Genomic DNA, 19,279 nt, shown 5'->3' with positions numbered 1-19,279 from the left:
CCTGCAGCTGGCAGGTGCATCCACACAGTGCCGTTCTAATGGTGGGGACTAGTGCGGCAGACTCTCCTGAGGTTTGTCAGGTGGGATTAAAAGTCTATGCACAAAGGTCCAAAAATGGGATGAGGGCTGTAAAAGAGCCTCATCTGCTAAAGGTCAGGGGCCTTTTTTTTGTTCTTATTCTAATGTTGGAACATAAAATGTACACTCACTGAGTCTACTTCAAAATGCAGGAGTCCCGTGTGATTTTTAGGAGAAAGCATCTTTGAATTCACCAAGGTTCATGCTTCTAGATCTGTACCATACCATAGTTTTGCTTTTGCTTTTATTTTTCAGTGATGTTGAGGTCTTTGCTCTCTGTCATGGGAATCATTTGCTTTTATTTTGAATGAGAGAGAGACTAAGGTAGAGAGAGAAAGAGACAGAGAGAACCAGAGAATCTCCCATCTGCTGGTTCATTCTCCAAATGCCAGCCAGATCAAGACCAAGTCAAAACCAGGAGCTGGGAATGCAATCCAGATCTTTCATGTGGGCAGCAGGAGCCTGACCACTTGAGCCTCACCTGCTATCTCCCAGGGTACACAATAGTAGGAAGCTGGAATCAGGTGCAGAGTTAAGACTCAAATTCTAGGCACTTGAATAAGGGATACCTGCAGCCCAAGTGCTGTCTTAACCACCTCACCAAACCCTGCCTCCTACATCTTTTTTGAATATTATTGTAAACCATCCAAACAAGACATTTATTCAGACTTTTTAAAATTCAGAGCAAGATGACAGAGCTGAAAAGTCCACTGTCATAACTTCCCTGAGCCCCAGCTTCCACATCAACACCGTGGGTGAAGAACACCCACATCAGAGAGCTGTTGTAAGGAATGATGAGAAGTATTTAAGGAAGTCCCGGGCACAATCCATCAGAATCCTTTCTGCCATCAGTTTGTTCTGAATATCTAAATCATGATTGAAGTTCTGGTATCAGGTGAAACCTGGCAGAGGGGAAGCGTGTCACATTGTGAGGGTGACCTTGTTTTTGTTCCCTGCTGGGTCTGTCTGTCCATCTCACCTCACTACTGGTTGTCATCCAGGGATGGTGACTACAACACCAGAGACTGACGTTACCAATGAGTCCCACCCTACATTCTACAAGCACCCATGTGGCACACGGTTGCTGGCAGGTTGGGGTGCACACGTGGCTTTTGACAGGCAGCTCTCATTCGTCTTTAGACTTCATATTTGTTACTACCCCATTTAGAAAAAGAACCACACTTTAATGGAATCCCTTTTGGAACATCCTAGAAAAACTCTCAAAACAAATCTTATTTCACTTACTTTGCAGCAAGTAAAAATACAAGATGATAGGCACTTTGTCACTATAACCAAATGGATATGAATAATGCTTTGTACTATCAGAATGAGATTTAAAATGACACAAAGAGTTGGAATTTTGTGGTTTTGATAGTATTTTCCATTTTGCTTCAAATATACTTTTCTGAAATAATAAGAATTTTAAAATCGTCATCAAACTCCATTATTTTTAATGCATAAATGTAGACCACAGTTTTCCAAAGCTATGAAAGTATTTTAGTCAATAGGGTATGCTGAGTAATTGGTTAGCAACTGAAAGAGTTTAGTGTATGTTGATGTTAGAGATAACCTGCGTCAGACCAATGGTTTCAGTTGTTAGAATGATTGGTAGTTGGGAGAGATGACTCAAGGACTTTCTGTAAATTAGCCCAAGGAAGACATCCTTGGGGCCAAGGGAAAGAAACAGGTGGAGCCCCCTGTGAACTCATGATGTGACTGCGGGAAGTCACTGCAGCACTCCAGTCTCTGGGTGCCTGAGATGTGGCATGCAAGAGAATCAAAGCTGTCAAGCTTTAGGATGTAACATGATACCCAGTTTGCACATGCCATTCCTCAGAATGACTTGGCTTCTCCATTTCCCTCTGCATGGCCCATTCACAGCATCTCTTATTTAAATTGTTACTTTTAAATTTCCAGCTTAGGAGAGGCATTTAGCATAACCTTAAGACACCACTTGGGGCACTCACCTCCCCTGTATCAAAATGCCTGTGTTGGTGTCCTGGCACGGCTTCAAATCCAGCTTCCTACGAATGCACACCCTGGGGAGGCAATGGTAATAGCTCAAGTAATTGGGTTGCTGCTACCCATGTGGGAGATCCAGATTGGGTCTTGGGGTCCAGCCTGGTCTGTTGCAGACATTTGGGAATGAACCAGCAGACCAAATCTCTCTCTCTCTCTCTGCCTTTCAAATAAATAAAATAATTTAAAAAATAGTCTTGCCTAATGATCCATTTCACAGTTGCTCTTAAGGCGAGTGGGAGCTCCGCAATAACTCACTAAAAACTTTTTCGGACCTTCACGGAGAGAAGGATTTCTACAACAGGACCAGGGCAGGATGGTGGAAGAAGCCTGACTCATCAGCATCATTTATTTACGAGACCAGTTTGGAAAACATGAGCCAAGGTGATGAATAGAGCTTGTCAGTGTGAGGTCAAGCACACAGATGGTATGCAAATATGACGGCAGAGAAGATGCATGGGGAAGATCTATCAAATTCCAGTCTGGATAACGCACGTGCCATCAGGGGCTGGCAAACGGGGAGACAAAAGGGAGCCAACACAAACAGCAAAACTTTTGGGCTAGCATAGTATGATTTTAGATCAGATTTGTATGCTTCCGTGAAAAAGGCAGAATACTTCTGTAGGGGCAGAGTTACCCTGATATGCCCTGTCGTCCTGGAGCTGCCCCCAATGCATACTTTTGCACACATTTCAAATTTCTGCTGGCTCCATTAGGATTTGGGTGGCCAAACTCCTTGGCTGATTCCTAAGAGTAGGTAAGAACAATGGTCCTATAACATATTCCCACTTGTTCTCTTATTTTCAAGAATAGATACTCATCAGGTGGGAAAGAAGAGACATGACTTATTAAGAAGTAGCTGCATGAACTGAGGCAGGAATTTAGGGCTGCCCCCCGACCCCTAGCCCATGACTCCAAACATACGAGAAAGCAGAGAGTTGAGCTGCAAAGGTCTGTGTTACATGGGCCAGATATTGAGGACTTGTGAAACAGCATCGAGGACTTCACCTGTGCCACAGCAGTCTGAGGTGCTGCCAGGCTGTTTGCAAAAATCATCCATCTGGGAGAAGCAGTGGCTGAAGCCCAGGGATGGCCCGGGTCCTACCCGGGGATCCCTTCAGTAACTCCCGCAGTGGGAAGAGGCTTTGAGGTGCTGTTTGATCTGGCACAGAGTGTTATGCCTTCATCACAGGCCAGCCTCGCCAAGACCATTACAGGCTCTGCATTGAAACATTGGCCTATGCATGAGGCCTGACTGGCTGGGTTTGTGCTGCTTCGGATCCTGGCCACTTTGTGCAAAACCGTTTGGGAGTTCGCTGAGCTGCAGGGCATCAGACGCTACAAAGGCGTGCTAGGACTAACTGCAAATGCCATTCCAGGTTAACACCATCAGATATGATCCAGGTCTGTATTGTCCAGGCACACTGCTTCCCCTTTATATCTTCTCATCTATTCTGATACATGATGTTGCGAAGTCACAATGCAACCTACAAGACTGAAGGAAGGAAGGAGCAAGGTTTCAGGGCCCCGCAGGTAGGTAGGGGTGAAGTCCACTCCATGCTACGCCATGTGCTGCAAGATGGGACTGTCTACCGTCACTCCCTCTTCTCTAACTGCCCTCTGGTTCCCATTTCAGGTTCCAGCCACATTCCAAAGTGGGAGGAGCCACATGAGCTATACACTGCCTTTGTTCATGCTTCCTGCTTGGAATGCTCAGCATGCCTCCTCTTTGCCTAATCCTGTAGGACAAACACCATTCCTACCTCTTCCAGGTCTCCTGATCGCCCCTCCCATTTTACCCTGAATTACACTCTTCATCTTTGTGCCTAGATAGTATAACACCTATCAATTTGAATTATCCTATTACTTTATGGTTACCAGTTTATGCCTATCTTTTCCAAAAATATGACTTCATTTAGGAAAGGGTTTGTCATCATCATTTCTTGTCTCTTGAGACCTTGCATATAGATAGCATGGAATGAACGCTTGCAGAGGTATGAGGAAAAGGGGGCTTGGGAACTAACATGCAGCCATCGTGCAAGATACCAAGTCGGGAGTATTATGGCATGTTAGCGGCACAAAAATATGCAAAGTGGGCATAACTATCCAAACTTGTCAGATGAGAAAAACGAGATTGACAGAGAAGAAACACCTTTCTTTAGGTCCTGTAATTAGGAAGTGACAGCAGCGTAGTTTCAAACAAAGCCACTGTTGCCTTCAGGGTGTCAGTATCACCCCAATGGCTCCAATCTACAGTGTCCACACTGAGAGTGCCAGGGCTCCCTAGGGAAGGCTATGTTGCACGCTGACCTGGACAAAAGAAGACCCTTCTTGGACAGGGTCTCTGACCACTTGAAATAGCGGCATAGGAACAAGCACCTGCAGTCACCGATCTCCTTGGAAGGATTGCCCAGGAGGGAGGCAGAGAGCCCCCCCCCTTCACCCCCATATGACCTCAGGGTTATTGCCTCACCATTTTTTATAACTTCACTTCCTACAGATAGCATTTAGCTTTCATAAAACCCACCCAATTCGTTATCTGCTCACATGTCTCCAGATGTTTCACCTCCCACTCCTGTCTTTCTTAATGACTCTAGGGGGTTGATTACCAGCAGGGTTAAAGCTGTCAAATTATTCTTGGCTTTATTCCATTTCTTCTTTTTAAAAGAACCTATCTTCAAAGCTCAATTTTACATCTTCACCAATGGATCAATAGCATTTTGTTTTTCTGATTTTAACCAAAATATAGGACAAGGGCTCTGCACATGAGAATATTTAATTTTCCTGTCATTCTATTCACCCTGAAGATTTGGCTGTTGACTTTGCTCTAGGGCTCCTGCCCCCCACCTTGCCTGCTGCACACACTGATCCCCAGAACTGGAAAGGCAGGAGGAGGCTGATGTGTGACAGAATGGGACTATCACGCGCTCCCTCTTCACCTGTCAATCTAGGCCACTTTGTGGGGGCAGGAAAAAGGATATCCCTGGGATTCTGGGGATATCAAGAGTTGTTTTTTTTTTTTCCTTTTGATCTTCAGAGAGTGGAGAGTGAAGGCAAATATCTTTATTCATGCAATGGGTTTAATGAAGCTGGAAAATTCTCCCTGTTCTAGAGGCAATGGCCTATCCACAGAACTACACAGAAACACATAAAGTGGAATAAGACTTGGGGTTCACAGAACCATCCCATGAAACCCAGCAAATCCCAGAGGCTGGGTGTTCAACCCCAAGGGGTGCCTGTTGGAAACTTTTTGCCAGCCGGAGCAAGATGTGGTAGTTCCAGGGTGAGTCCACGTTTCCTGACTCAAAACTGACAGCTAGGCTCAGAAGACACTGCTTTCTGTCAACTTGGATTTTTACTGGCTCCAAAATTCTGGATCTTTTATAGGTTTTGTGGTTTCCTGATTCAGAGCAGCAGTAAAGGGACACGGACACAGATCTCAACTCTGGGGCCTCAGAAAAAATGCCCTCGTTTTTCCCTTATTAAATACTAATGGAAATCTATAATCTGACTCTCCATTCGGGGACTTGACCTTGGAATTTCTCTTAGTATATCTGCAACATTTAAAGCAGCGATAATCAGATACTTGTATCACACCTAATACTTTACGCAGTATGTTTTTGTTTTATAGACTTTTGTGCAACTGGAAGACCTCCGCATTGAGTAAAAGCTAGAGATATGTATGATGAACCTGTATGTTTCACTCTGACTATTGTTACATGTTTTCATAATGTTACAAACCATCATGAAGACTGGTTTCAAGAAGTTGTTTTCGGAAGTGCTACTAAGCCATTTCGTTTTTGGTTTCCACCTGGCAACTTCATCTCAAGTGATTTGTGCCATCCAAATACTCCGCTGTTGTTTTGAAATTATCCAAATGCATCAAGTATTTTACTTTAACTACGGTAAACAACTATTAGTGCTCTTTGTACACAGTAGCGATGTACACACAGGCACGTACGTTGTGATAATATACTTCTTGCGATCCGTTCTATAAGATTAAACGTGTCCTCTTTTTGTGATAAAGGAAGTAGAGTCACTACAACACATGTTAGTTGAGATGTAAAAATAAAAATTTGTTTTCCAGGAAAGGCTTGTGATGAAAGCTTTCTTGGGACTACTCACTGTATATAAGACAGTTTTAGGCTCATGTTTTAAAATATACTACAGAGCTTTGGCAGAACAGCCATGTTTGTCAAAAAGGTATTTTTTATGTCAACAGTGTCTCATAGGCTGATAGGTTTTTTATACATTAATTTTTAATCCAAATATTATAATCCAAATATTGAATATTCTTAATTGGTTTTCACTGTATCTGTTTATTTGTCCAGAATGTTATCAGAGTTGATGAAACCAGATAACACTGTGAATCTGGGACTACTCTTCTTACCCCTGACTGGTTTCAGTCTGTGCATAGCAAGCTGGAGCTCATGGATGTCTCTCGTTTGGCTAAATTGCACACTTCACTTATACTCAAATGTTAGTCTCACATTTTCATATTAAAAAGATGACATATTAAAAATCACAGACATGTTAGTCTGATGGGGCTGCCATAACAAAGCATCATAGATGGGGTGACGTCAGCCCATGACACTTCTCGGGACAGGAAACCTGAGGCCCAGATGCTGGTAGGGTGGGTGCCTTCTGAAGCATCTCTCCTTGGTGGGGCTTGGAGTTCTCTCTGGCTCTACACGGTCTTTCTTTTGTATCTCTCTGTGTCCATATTTTCTCTCCTTAAAAGCACGCTAGTCAAGTTGGACTGGGGCCCACGCTAATGACCTCATTTTAATAGAGGAAAATAAGGACTCTATAAAGACTCTGTTTTCAACTCCTGTCACATTCTGAGGAACCAGGGGTTAGGACTTCAACGTATGAATTGTTGAGAACATAGTTCAGTCCATAACAATGTACTTTAAGTGCACAGAGAAGGGTTTTTATTCAAGATTGTTTGCACAATCTTTAAACACCCAGATTATTAATGACTTTCTCCCAAGGGCACCAATTATATTCAATTTTGTTCGAGGAGATATAAAATCTAATATTGACATTGGCTATTTGGTGTCTTATGAACTAAAGTATAGGGTTTTGTGCCCAGTCACAACATCTCCCAAAGTGTTGTCTTTCCAAGGGAAGAGTTTAGCATCACTTATTTGCCTGTGTGCCTATCGCAAGGGGGAAGAAGCTCTTGAAGCAGTCAATAGAAACCTGGCTTTCCCTCTCCCTAGGGTGGCCACTTGGCCAGCAGTGCCACTGATAGGAATGATATCTTAGGGTGACCGTCTCTTGCCAAACCTGTGATTCTTATAATGCCTTTAGGGAGATGTCTCGGTGCTAAAATGAGAAATAAATGCCAAGCAACAGGGATAATGATCAACAAAACTCAGCTCTAGTAGGAAGAGTGGGGCTACTTCTAAGTCAGTCTGAAATTTCTCTGTAGGGCACTAACATCACTAAAACAAATTATCTAACTGCTTTCCCCACTATATCAAGTTCCTGAGAGGTGGTTTTTTTTCTCTAGCCTCACTTTAGTGCCTGTAGTTCAGTAAATACAAGTTCACCCTCTTTAATGTTCCCACTGAATTCACCCTCAATAGTGTTTTCTTTTTCTTAGACCTATGATCTATGCCCACATAACAAAGAAGCTCATTCCTTTTGCTAATACTTGTCTTTTTGTTTCTTAAAGATATATTTATTTGAAAGTCAGAGTTGCACAGAGAGAGAAGGAGAGGCAGAGACAGAGATGTCTGCCATCCGCTGGTTCACTCCCCAGTTGGACGCAACAGCCAAAGCTATGCCGATCTGAAGCCAGAAGCCAGGAGATTCCTCCAGGTCTTCCCATATGGGTGCAGGGGCCCAAGGATTTGGGCCATATCCTACTGCTTCCCCGGGCCATAGCAGAGAGCTGGATCGGAAGTGGAGCAGCCAGGACTGGAACCAGTGCCCATATGGAATGCCACACTGCAGACAGCAGCTCTACCTGCTACGCCACAATGCCTGGTCCAAAACTTGTCTTTTTTATATACACTTTACATAGAATGTAGGCATTGAAAACATGGGCCCTGTTTTCCTGTCACCTCATCCAGGGCCTGGAAACATCAGTGGATTCTGTTATTAATTTATATTGCTCACAGACTCCAAAAATGCATGTTGAAAATTCCAAGTCTTAAAAATCTGTAGCAAGCATTTTGTACAGTGGGTTAAACCACTGCTTGTGATGCCTGCCTTCCACATTGGAGTACTTGGATTTGAGTGCCAGCTCTGTCCTTTATCTCAGCTTCCTATTAATGTGTACCCTGTGAGGTAGTAGGTGATGGTTCAAGAACTTGGTCTTTGTCATCTACATGGGAGACCAATCAGACTGAGTTCCTGGTTCCTGGCTCCTGGCTTCTCCCTGATCCAGATCTGGGTGTTTTGTACGTTGCAGGCATTTGTAGGGTGGGGTGGGCTGGGGGTGTTGAAGCAAACAATAGGAGCTCTCACCCCATCCCATTCCTCTCTCTTCTTTCCAAATAAAATAAATTTAAAAATTTAAAAAGAAACATTCTTGGAGCATGCATTGCATATCAGTTAAAACACCTCTTGGGACACTAGCATGCCGTGGCTTAGTGCTTGGGTTCAGGTTCCAGCTCCACTCCTAACTCCAGCTTCCTGTTAACGAACACCTTCAGAGACAGCAGTGATGGTGCAAGTAGTTAGGTCCTTGGCATCTGTGTAGGAGTCTTGGATTGAGTTCCCAGCTCCTGGTTTTGCCCTGACCCAACTCTAGCTATTTGCAAGTATCTGAGGAGTGAGCCAGAAAATGGAAGATCAACCTCTGTCTCTCTGTCTCTATCTATCTGTCTCTATCTCTGTCTTTCAAATAAATAAATGTTTAGGGTAATGTTAAAAATCTTTATGTCAAAATGATGATAATTTTGGAAGTTGTATAAAGGATACTTGGGATTCTCTATATTTTTGTGTATATTTGAAAATTTGCTTCATAAAATGTTTAAGAGAAAGATCACTAAAGATTATCTCTGATGCATCCTAATTTTTTAAAAATTAATTATCCCCATATGCTGAATATTTCCAATTTTGCCACAGAATCAATCATTGGATTTCTGAGTGAAACTGAACTCAGATTACTTATTTAGCACCAGCAGGGTTCCCTCACTTATTAGCAGACATTTTGAAAGATTAACAGTGTTAGTGGACATGGAAGGAATACTTTTTCACAGGGTTGTATTAAATAGCTTTAAGGAACAAATGGTTATTCTTGATCTCAAAAGAAACCGTGTGTGCAGAGGGGCAAGAGAATGTGTGGAAAGGAAGATGGCTGTCGACCCAGGTTCAGAAAACAAAGGCAGACTGAACTTGTCCTGCAACTCCATGCCCTGTTGTCCTGCCCCTGGGACTGGCAAACACACAACCAGAAGAAACAAAATACCTAGAGCTGCTCTTGAAAGGATGGGAGAACCCAGCATGTTTTGAGTAGCTTGCCTGGCAAAACATCTTGAACTGCTTCTTAAACCTTTAGGACTTGGCAAAACTCAAAACATGTTTCGCCAGGCACTTTTTCCCTTAATTTTTAAGCCCCTGTGTATTTCAAGGGAAATTTAATCCGTATGTTTCTGATTCATTTACACTTAACTCATCAAAATTCTGTTTTGTAAGAATTATTTGATGTCTAAGATGCTGTATGAGCATTTTGTATGTTTTTATTCTCCTGTTTTCAAACCATGGAGTAGCTTTTTGCCAGCAGTGAATAGAACTTCAACCACAGAAGACTTAATCTTCGTTTGCAACTATGGACCCACCAAAGTCAAATGGCTTTCAACTTTCTCAAATGTTTTCTCTTGCTGCTACATTAACATGCATGGCTTGTCAAAGAGACTATAACCAGCCAAATGAGATGGCTTTCCTTGAAACAGTTATGCTGCTGTCAGTTAAAGGATATCTTTTCTGCAAGATCTTTCAAATCCTCTTCCAGTAAATCAGTATTACATACATATTCTTACAACTTCTGGTATCTGTCTTTGCTATAGCACTGATTAAATATTTGATTGCAGTGATTTAATGTATGTACTTCTCTCCTAAACTATTTGCAAGTTTCTCTGGCAGCAAAGATAGGGAATTTATTGGGGATATACTGAGTAACCTTAGAATGGATGGAAGACAAGACCAGAACTAGAACTTGAGCTTCTGTAGGCATCTATTCACTGCCATAGGAAATGAGTGTCTCCAATTGTTCTTGCCCATTCTTTTATGTTTAACCTCAAGATACAAACAACACAGGTTAATTGACTTGATTTGTGAACATGAAACATGTTTCATGTTCACACTCCCGTGCTAGATGGGGCAGAGAATGAAATTTTCCATCTCAGCCCAAATTTGCATAATGAGGAAATGTTAGCTCTCCAGGGGGAGACAGGGAAAGTGAACTGAATGCTGTGGGTTTCTTTGGGGGCAAGGACTGTGGCTCATCTTTGTATCCTAAGAGTCTAGGATAGACTGGCATACAATGTGTTTTTTTAAAATCCACATTAAACTGCTAAAGAGTCATTCATAAATTAGAGACCATGAAAGAGCAGGGAATATTTTAATACACTTGCATGATTGGTAAATGTATTAAAATAGAACCAGGGGATTTCTGGTTTGGGGTAAGATGGAGTAACCATCTTCCACCATGTCCACTCCATGGATAGAATGCATGAAGCAGCTGTTTGAAACGCTCAAAAGCAAATAGCAGCATGCAGATTGGGGACTACATCAATAATGTACTGACAATTTTTATTTCTGCCAGTATCCCCTGGGTTGCATTCAATACAGCAGAAGTGGGCACCAGGGTTCAGATGAACCCTATAACTTTGGCCTAAGGAAAGGAAAAGGGAAATTGTAGCATGCAGCCATCTACCCAGTTCTCTGTCTGCACTCTCTCGCTGTCTCTCTTTCTCTCTTCCCCTTTCTTTTGTCTCTTTTCTTATGCCCAAAGCAGCATCCTGTAATGTGAACCTGTAAGAGACAAAACTCTGAAGGAGGACACTTTCCTCTTCTTTCAGTGATGCTGGGGTTCCAAGAGCAGAGGGCAAACTCTTATGGCTTTTTTTCTCTCTGAGTCCTCTTGCCACTTGACCCCAAATGTGGGCATCATTGCCAAAATGCATGGCAGAACATGGTAAGTAAACATTAACTTTCTGATTACAGCACAAAGAAAGCAGAGTCCCAGAGAACTGAAAGAATAGGAAGATTTCAGAGAGGAAATAACTCAGGAAAGCAACACTGTGCAAAAAGTCATCTGTGGACTAACAGCAGAGTTACACATACAAAGATCTGATATGCAGCAATTACCAAAGACTTTGAGAACTCAACTGACAGATATGCCATTGACTGCTTCCCAAACTGGCTGTGGGGTGAACATACACGAGACAAATATGAGATAGCAAAGGCTGTGACAACTGAACTGACACTGGAACTACAGATGACAAAATGTAAGTCGGATGTTACTGCCTGAGCCTAAAACATTTTCTATAGGAAATGGATAGCCAAAGTTCAGAATATTCAGTGTCCAAGACACAATGCAAATATCTCAGCATACTGAGAACCAGCAGAATCTCCACTCTCATGGGAAAGAGATGGCAATGTCACAATGGCAGATATTGGAATTATCTATTGTACACTTTAAAGAAACTATTATACAAATACAGACACACAAATATAAAGCAATTGCAAGCCTTTTAAAATCACTAGAGACATGAAAATAATAGCAGAGAGATACAAAGAATAAACTGGAAAATGTAGGAGGTGAAAAACACAAGAACTGAAACTTAAAAAAAACACTAGAGGGGTCAGCGCTGTGGCATACCAGGAAAAGCCGCCGCCTGCAGTGCCGGCATCCCATATGGGTGCCTGCTCGAGTCCTGGCTGCTCCACTTCCGATTCTGCTCTCTGCTATGGCCTGGAAAAGCAGTAGAAGATGACTCAAGTCCTTGGGCCCCTGCACCTGTGTGGGAGACCTGGAAGAAGCTCCTGGCTCCTGACAACGGATCGGCCCAGCTCCTGCTGTTGTGGCCATTTTAGGGAATGAACCAGCAGATGGGAGACCTCTCTCTCTCTCCCCCTCCCTCCTTCTCTCTCTCTGCCTCTGCCTCTCTGTAACTCTACCTTTCAAATAAACAAATAAATCTTTAAAAAAAGATACACTAGACAGACTCAACCAGAGAGGAGGTGTAAAAAGAAAAAATCCATAAATTTGAAGATATGTTAAAATAAATTATTCAATCTGAACAACAAAGTGGAAAAAAAAGAAACAAAAAATATCAGATCCTGCAGACCCACACTGGTCAGTAACAAAGCATCTAACATCTATTCCTTCCACAAGGAAGGGAGAAGGAACATAGTAGATGAACAAAATTTGAAGAAATTACAGCTGGAAACATCCCACATTTAGCAAACTCATAATGTTTTAGACACAGAAGCTGTGTGAATTCCAAAAAGGAGAAAAGCAATGAATTCTATGGTTAGAGACACATTACAATCAAGCTGCTGCACATTAAAGACAAAAAACACAAAAAACAAAATGGAAATCCTGAAAGCTCCCCGGGAAACAAAGGGCACAATACCTAGAGCAGCACTCTCACCGCACTTTCTCCTCAGAACCCATGAATGGCAGAGAGAAGTGGCGTGATTTTCAACTGTTGCAAGAACAGGTTTGTCACTGCAGATCTGGATTCAGTGAAAGTATCCTTCAGAGATAAAGGTTGACATAAACCCATTTTCTGATGAAGGAAAACTAAAAGAATTCTTTGTTGACAGATTTGCTTAAAAAATTGCTGAAGAAAATTCTTTAGACAGAAGGAAATAATGTGAGAAGCAATCTTAGAATCCCAGAGTGGATAAACACACTAAACATGGTAAATATTGGGTAATTGTAGCAGATTCTTCTTCCCATCCTCAGTCCTTTTAAAATGTTTGTCAAAAACATCCAAAAATTATAATACTGCCTGATGGGGCTTTCAATGTATGCAGATATGTGACAACAATAACATAAGGAAGAAGAGTAAAGTGATCGTTATCATGGCAAGTTTTCTACATTTCAGTTGAAGTGGTAAAATATTGTTTCTAAGTAAGTTGTGGAATGTTAAATATGTATATTGTTATTCAAGTAACAATTTAAGTAACAATATTTAAGTATACGATTAAAAACAATATGATAGAGGCCGGCGCCGTGGCTCAATAGGCTAATCCTCTGTCTTGTGGCGCCGGGACACCGGGTTCTAGTCCTGGTCAGGGCGCCGGATTCTGTCCCGGTTGCCCCTATTCCAGGCCAGCTCTCTGCTGTGGCCAGGGAGTGCAGTGGAGGATAGCCCAAGTGCTTGGGCCCTGCACCCCATGGGAGACCAGGAGAAGCACCTGGCTCCTGGCTTCGGATCAGCGCGATGCACCAGCCGCAGAGGCCATTGGAGGGTGAACCAACAGCAAAGGAAGACCTTTCTCTCTGACTCTCTCTCTCACTGTCCACTCTGCCTGTCAAAAAAAAATTTTTTTTAAAAACAATATGATAGAATTGTTTCTGTGAGCTACATTGAATCTGTTCTCTTTGTATTAATATTACATTTGCATGAAACATATGAAGTATCAGGGAAAAATTATAATTGATAAGTTAAACAGAAATACTTTAAAATGTTCTAATAACCCAAAACAGGCAGGGAATTGGAAACACAGAAATAAAAAAAAGAGGCAGAAAATGGAAAAAAATAAAATGATAGAACTTAATAAAAATAAAGCAATAATTACATTAAATGCAAATGTCCAAAGTGCATAGATTAGAGATTACAGGACTGAATCTTTTAAGAATAGAAGTTTTCATTGGGGGAATCCAAGATGGCGGAATAGGGATGAAGCTTACTGCTCTAGTCTAGGGGAAGATCATTTACAAAAAAGTGCAGAGAATACGATCTCAGGTAAGACTTAGGGAGAAAACTGCAGAGGAAACTCCATGCCAGTTAGGAACACTGGATCCACATGGAGGACTCCAGCAGCCAAGAGCCTCAGTACCAGCTTTGGAGAGTGAGGTGGGACCAGACTGCAGCCCAAGCCACTGGTGATAAAGCTCAAGAAGAGCCTGGGTGAGTCCAGCTTAGAACCTATTGGGGGACAATGTACCTGCCAACCTAGTGGGAAATAAAGGGGGTGGGGGGCACATTTCTCTTCCTGAACATGCGACACTGCATCCTGTAACTAGCTGAGAAAGAGCAGGCACCATTTTGGACATATGTAACATCTGTGCCAGCTTGTGACTGCATGCCCAGCAACCAACAACCAGCAACCAACAACCAGCAACCAACACCTGAGTCTGGCTGGGAGAATTGACAAGGGGCTGGGTGTTCATGACAGTGGAAGTCTTTTGTGCTTGAGGGGACTGTGAAAACACCATGGCTCCATGGGAGAGTGCAGGGTGTGGCTAGGATTCTGAGCAGTCACTGTGGGAGGCTCCACACGCTTAGGGCTCCCTGATTGCCTGGAGAGGGTCATTGTTGTGGGAGCTATGCTCTCACTGAGGACTGCACGCATCCTCAGTATGGTTCTTGTGGCACCACAGATGAATACTGTACCCACTGGGGCACTGGTCTCCTTGGAGGAGAGGAGGTGAGCATGAGACTATGCCAACAGAGCAGATTAAACCTCCTCTCTGATTAAAATAAAAAAAGAGAGATTTACCACTCCCAACTTGGGTGTCACCTTGGACACTCCCCTCACCCTGGAGCACTGAACATTGCTCTGGGGCCACACCCAGCACATGGCTCTGGGTATTCACTGAAAGAGCAGACCCTCCACTAAAACCACAGAGGTGTAGTCCAGAGATGCAAACCATCACAGGGGGAAAAAAATCCAACAAGTATTTCTATAAATGCCTAAAAATAAATGCAAAAACTCAAGGAAAAAGAAATAGGAATACAATAGGACACCACCAAGGGACACAGCAACACTTCAACACAAGAGTGTGAAGATGAAGAGGCTGAAGAAACGCTTGAAATGGAATTCAAAAAATTGATGGTAGGACTACTTTGAGGCAATCAGAAGCAAATCCACAAATTAAAGAAATCCATACATGATCTGAATGAAAAATTTTCCCATGAAATAGAGATTTTTAAAGAGGAATAAAAACAAAACACTGGAAATGAAGAATTCAATAGATCAAATAAAAAATGTGGTGGAAAGCCTTAACAACAGACTCGGTGAGGCAGAAGAAAGAATATCCAAGTTACAAGACAAATATCTGGAAATTTTACAGTCAATCAGGCCAAAAAAAGATTGGAAGAATTAGAAAAATAAAAAAAAAAAACAGTGTTGGAGACTTATGGTATACTATCAAGTGACCCAACTTATAGGTCTTAGGAGTTCCTGAAGGCATTAAAGGAGAGAAAGGATTAGAAGACCTGTTTAGGGAAATAATTATAGAAAACATCCATAATTTGAAGAAAGAAAGGGACATCCAAGTATGGGAAGCACATAGAACTCCTAATGGACATGACAAGAAAAGATATCCACCTTGTAGTCAAACTCTCCACAGTAAAACATAAAGAAAAGATTCTAAAATGTGCACAAGAGAAATGCCAGATTATTTTCAGAGGATCTCCAATTAGGCTCACAGCTGACTTCTCCTCAGAAACCCTACAGGCTAGAAGAGAATGATGAGATATATTCCAAGTCTTAAGAGAAAAAAACTATCAACTCAGAATACTGTACCCTGCAAAGCTCTCATTTATGAATGAAGGTGAAATAAAGACCTTCCATAACAAACAGAAATTCAAAGAATTTGTCATCATTCCTCCAGCCTCATAAAAGATGCTTAAGGATGTGCTACACCCAGAAATACAGAAACATGGTCATCACTATGAAAGAAGATGAAGGCAGAAAATCTCCTAATGTCCATCAACTGAAGACTGCATAATGAAATTATGGTATATATACACCATGGACTGCTATACATTGGTTAAAAAAAAATGAAATCCTGTCATTTGCAACAAAATGGAAGCAACTGGAAAGCATTATACTTGGTGAAATAAGCCTGTCCCAAAAAACAAATACTATATGTTCCCCCTGATCTGTGGTAAGCAATAGAACACCTAAAAGGTTATCTATAGATGTGAAATTGACACTTTGAGATGCAATGACTTTGAACAACCCTCTTCTCAACTGTTGAGGAATAGTTTCTTTAAAAAAATACTATTTCTTGAACTCTTTATTTAGCATAGAGTTAATCTTATGTGTATAAAGTTAATTGAAAATAGATCTTAGTAAAAAATAAAATTGGAATAGAAGAGAGAGGAATAAGAAGGGTGGGAGTGTGGGTGGGAACATGGATAGAGCAGGAAGAATCACTATGTTCCTAAAGTTGTATTTATGAAATGCGTGAGGTTTGCATACCTTAAACAAAAAGTTTCTGGGAAGAAAAACAATAAACACATTTCAAAAACAGTGATACTGATAGATTAAAAATAAAAAAAATGAGGAGCCAGAGTTGTGGCACAGTGGGTTAAACCACCACCTGGAATACCTGTATCCCGTGTGAGTGCTGGTTCAAACCCCAGCTGCTCCATTTCCAATGCAGCTCCCTACTAATATTCCCCGGGAAAGCAGCAGAGGATGGCCCAAGTACGTACACTTACATGGGAGACCTGGATGAAGCTCATGGTTCCTAGCTTCAGCCTGGCCCCATACCAGCCATTGTGGCTACTGAGAGTGAAACCATGGTTAGAAGGCCTCTGTATCTTTCTCTCTCTCTCTCTCTCTCTCTGCAACTCCACCATTCAAATAAATAAGTAAATATTAAAAAAAAAAGAATGAAAAGGGACACTATATACTATACCAAACACCAATTAAATGGAGTCATATCAGCTGTATTACTTCGGGCAGAGTTTAATTCAGTGGAAAGAAAATTGTCAAGGAGAGAGAGAATGTCACACATTAATAAATAAAAAAAGCTCGAACACCAAGTAGAAAAACCAATCATAAATGTGTTTGCACCCACCAAGAGAGCTTCAAAACAAGTATATGCAGTAATTGACAGAATTGAAAAAAGATGTAGTCAAATCCATAATTATTTCTAGAAAGTTTAAGACTCATGTTGATAGAAGTCTCAAGGGCAATTGAAATACATTTTTAACTCAACAAATGTAAGGTAGAAAATCTTTGGAACTTGGAGTTAGGCAAGGAATTCTTAAGGTTAACTCCAAAAACATGTTCCAGTAAAAAAAAAAAAAAACTGAAATTTTAAGACTTTAAATACTTTTGCTCTATGAAAGACATTGGTAAGAGAAGGAAAGAAATGTTAGACTGGGAGAAAACATTTGTAAATATAATATTTACAGACTCTTATCTAACACCTATTTAAAAACTTTCAACTTAATGGTAAGAAAATTTGCCCCGTGATTAAGACAGTGCTTGGGGTGCCCCTGCCCTATACAGAGTGCCTGGATTTCAGTCCCAGTTCCACTTCTGACTCTAGCTTCCTAACACACACCCTCTGAGGCAGTAAGTGATGACTCATGTATTTGGATCCCTGCCACTCATATGGGAGACCTGGATTGAGTTCCAGGCTCCTGTTTTGGCCTAGCCTACTACTGGCTACTGTGGTCATTGAAGGAGTAAACCAGCAAATGGAAGATCTCTGTCTGTCTCTCTACATCTGTTATTTTGTTTTTTAAATAAAAGAGAATCAGATTTTTGGTTAAAAAATGGGTAAAATATTTGAACAGACATTTCACCAAGGATAGCAACAGACATATCATGGAGTCTTCATTCATTTGGATCCAGCTGGATGTGGTAGTGGTGCTTACTGAAAATGAGCAGCAATTTGGAAACCACTCATAAAATAAACCTCACCATATTTTACATGTTAGTTAACATATGGATACCTGAATTCAGGCTGTTCCATCAGATACAGACTATAGCTGATTTCTTTGTACATAAGGCCTAAGTGTTTTAACTTCTGCCATGGATACAAATGTGATGGTCTAGTGTCAAAGCAATGTGCTTTCAAAATGACAATAGACAAATGAGGGCATCAGAGAATTGTCTTGGTGATTGTTATCCAAGCCATCCATAAAGCAGAATTAATTTTGTGATTCCTCCTAGATTTTAATCATGCCAAAGTTTGAATATAAATAAGTGAGTAGTAAGTACAAAAAAAGCAATTACAATAGTTTGGGGTATGACTTAGGAAACAAATCAATCTATGTAAGTAATTTATTTACATGAAAAGATTTCACCTACAGCAAAGAAGGCAAAGTACACTGATAGAAAATGACAAATTAACTAACAGAAAAGTTAAAAACAGAGTTCAATATTTCTAAGAACAAATCACAGACATTCATGTCATTACAAATACATATATGTATGTATGTGTATGTGTGTGTGTGTGTGTATATATATATATATATATATATATATATCTCCAGCTCCAACACTTACTATGCAACCTGGTCAAATTACTTAATTGCTCTAAGCATCAGTTTCATCATTGGTAAATTGGGATTTTAAAAGTGCTTTCTTAATGTGGTTGTTGAGAGTTGGTGAGAAAATGCATGCACACCCATGAACTCCTTGCCCATACCAAGGGAAAAAAGACACTAGCCATGATTATTTTATCATTATCATTATATGAAAGACATACAATATCCTTCCAAAAAAGTACATATTTTGCAAAAAACTTCAAGTCTCTACAAGAGTACATGTTAATCACTGATTGTTCAGTCATACTAGACTGGCTATCAAAGAAAAGGATCCACTTCCATGAGACATTATGCACAGAACACTGCTCATCCCCTAGGGGATCTGGATCAATCTGGTTTGGTCACCAGTTGGCTGTGTAATCTTGAAGTAATCACCTCACCTTGTGAGAACTCAGTCTACGCCTGCAAATGGTTGAGCTGGCCCCAATCCTCTGACATATCCTCTAAGCATCCCCCTGCCATGGTCTGCCATGGGGTTTGTGTGGTCACCCCACCAACTACTAATCCATCCATCATTCTTAAAGCCCAACCACACAAATCAAGGAGTGGGTTCTGCAGATCAGGCAGACTCTGACTCTGCTTTCCTCCGTAAGCAAGGAGAAGAAAGCTGACATCTTGTGTCCCCAGATTAATGACACCCTAGGGGCCGTCTGAGTGAGTCCTCCAGGTGCTCTGCTGAGGAGACTTTT

The sequence above is a fragment of the Lepus europaeus genome, chromosome 20 (assembly GCF_033115175.1).
Source record: "Lepus europaeus isolate LE1 chromosome 20, mLepTim1.pri, whole genome shotgun sequence".
In the NCBI taxonomy this organism is placed as follows: Eukaryota; Metazoa; Chordata; class Mammalia; order Lagomorpha; family Leporidae; genus Lepus; species Lepus europaeus.
The sequence above is the reverse complement of the archived record's forward strand: the minus strand, read 5'-3'. Positions refer to the sequence as shown.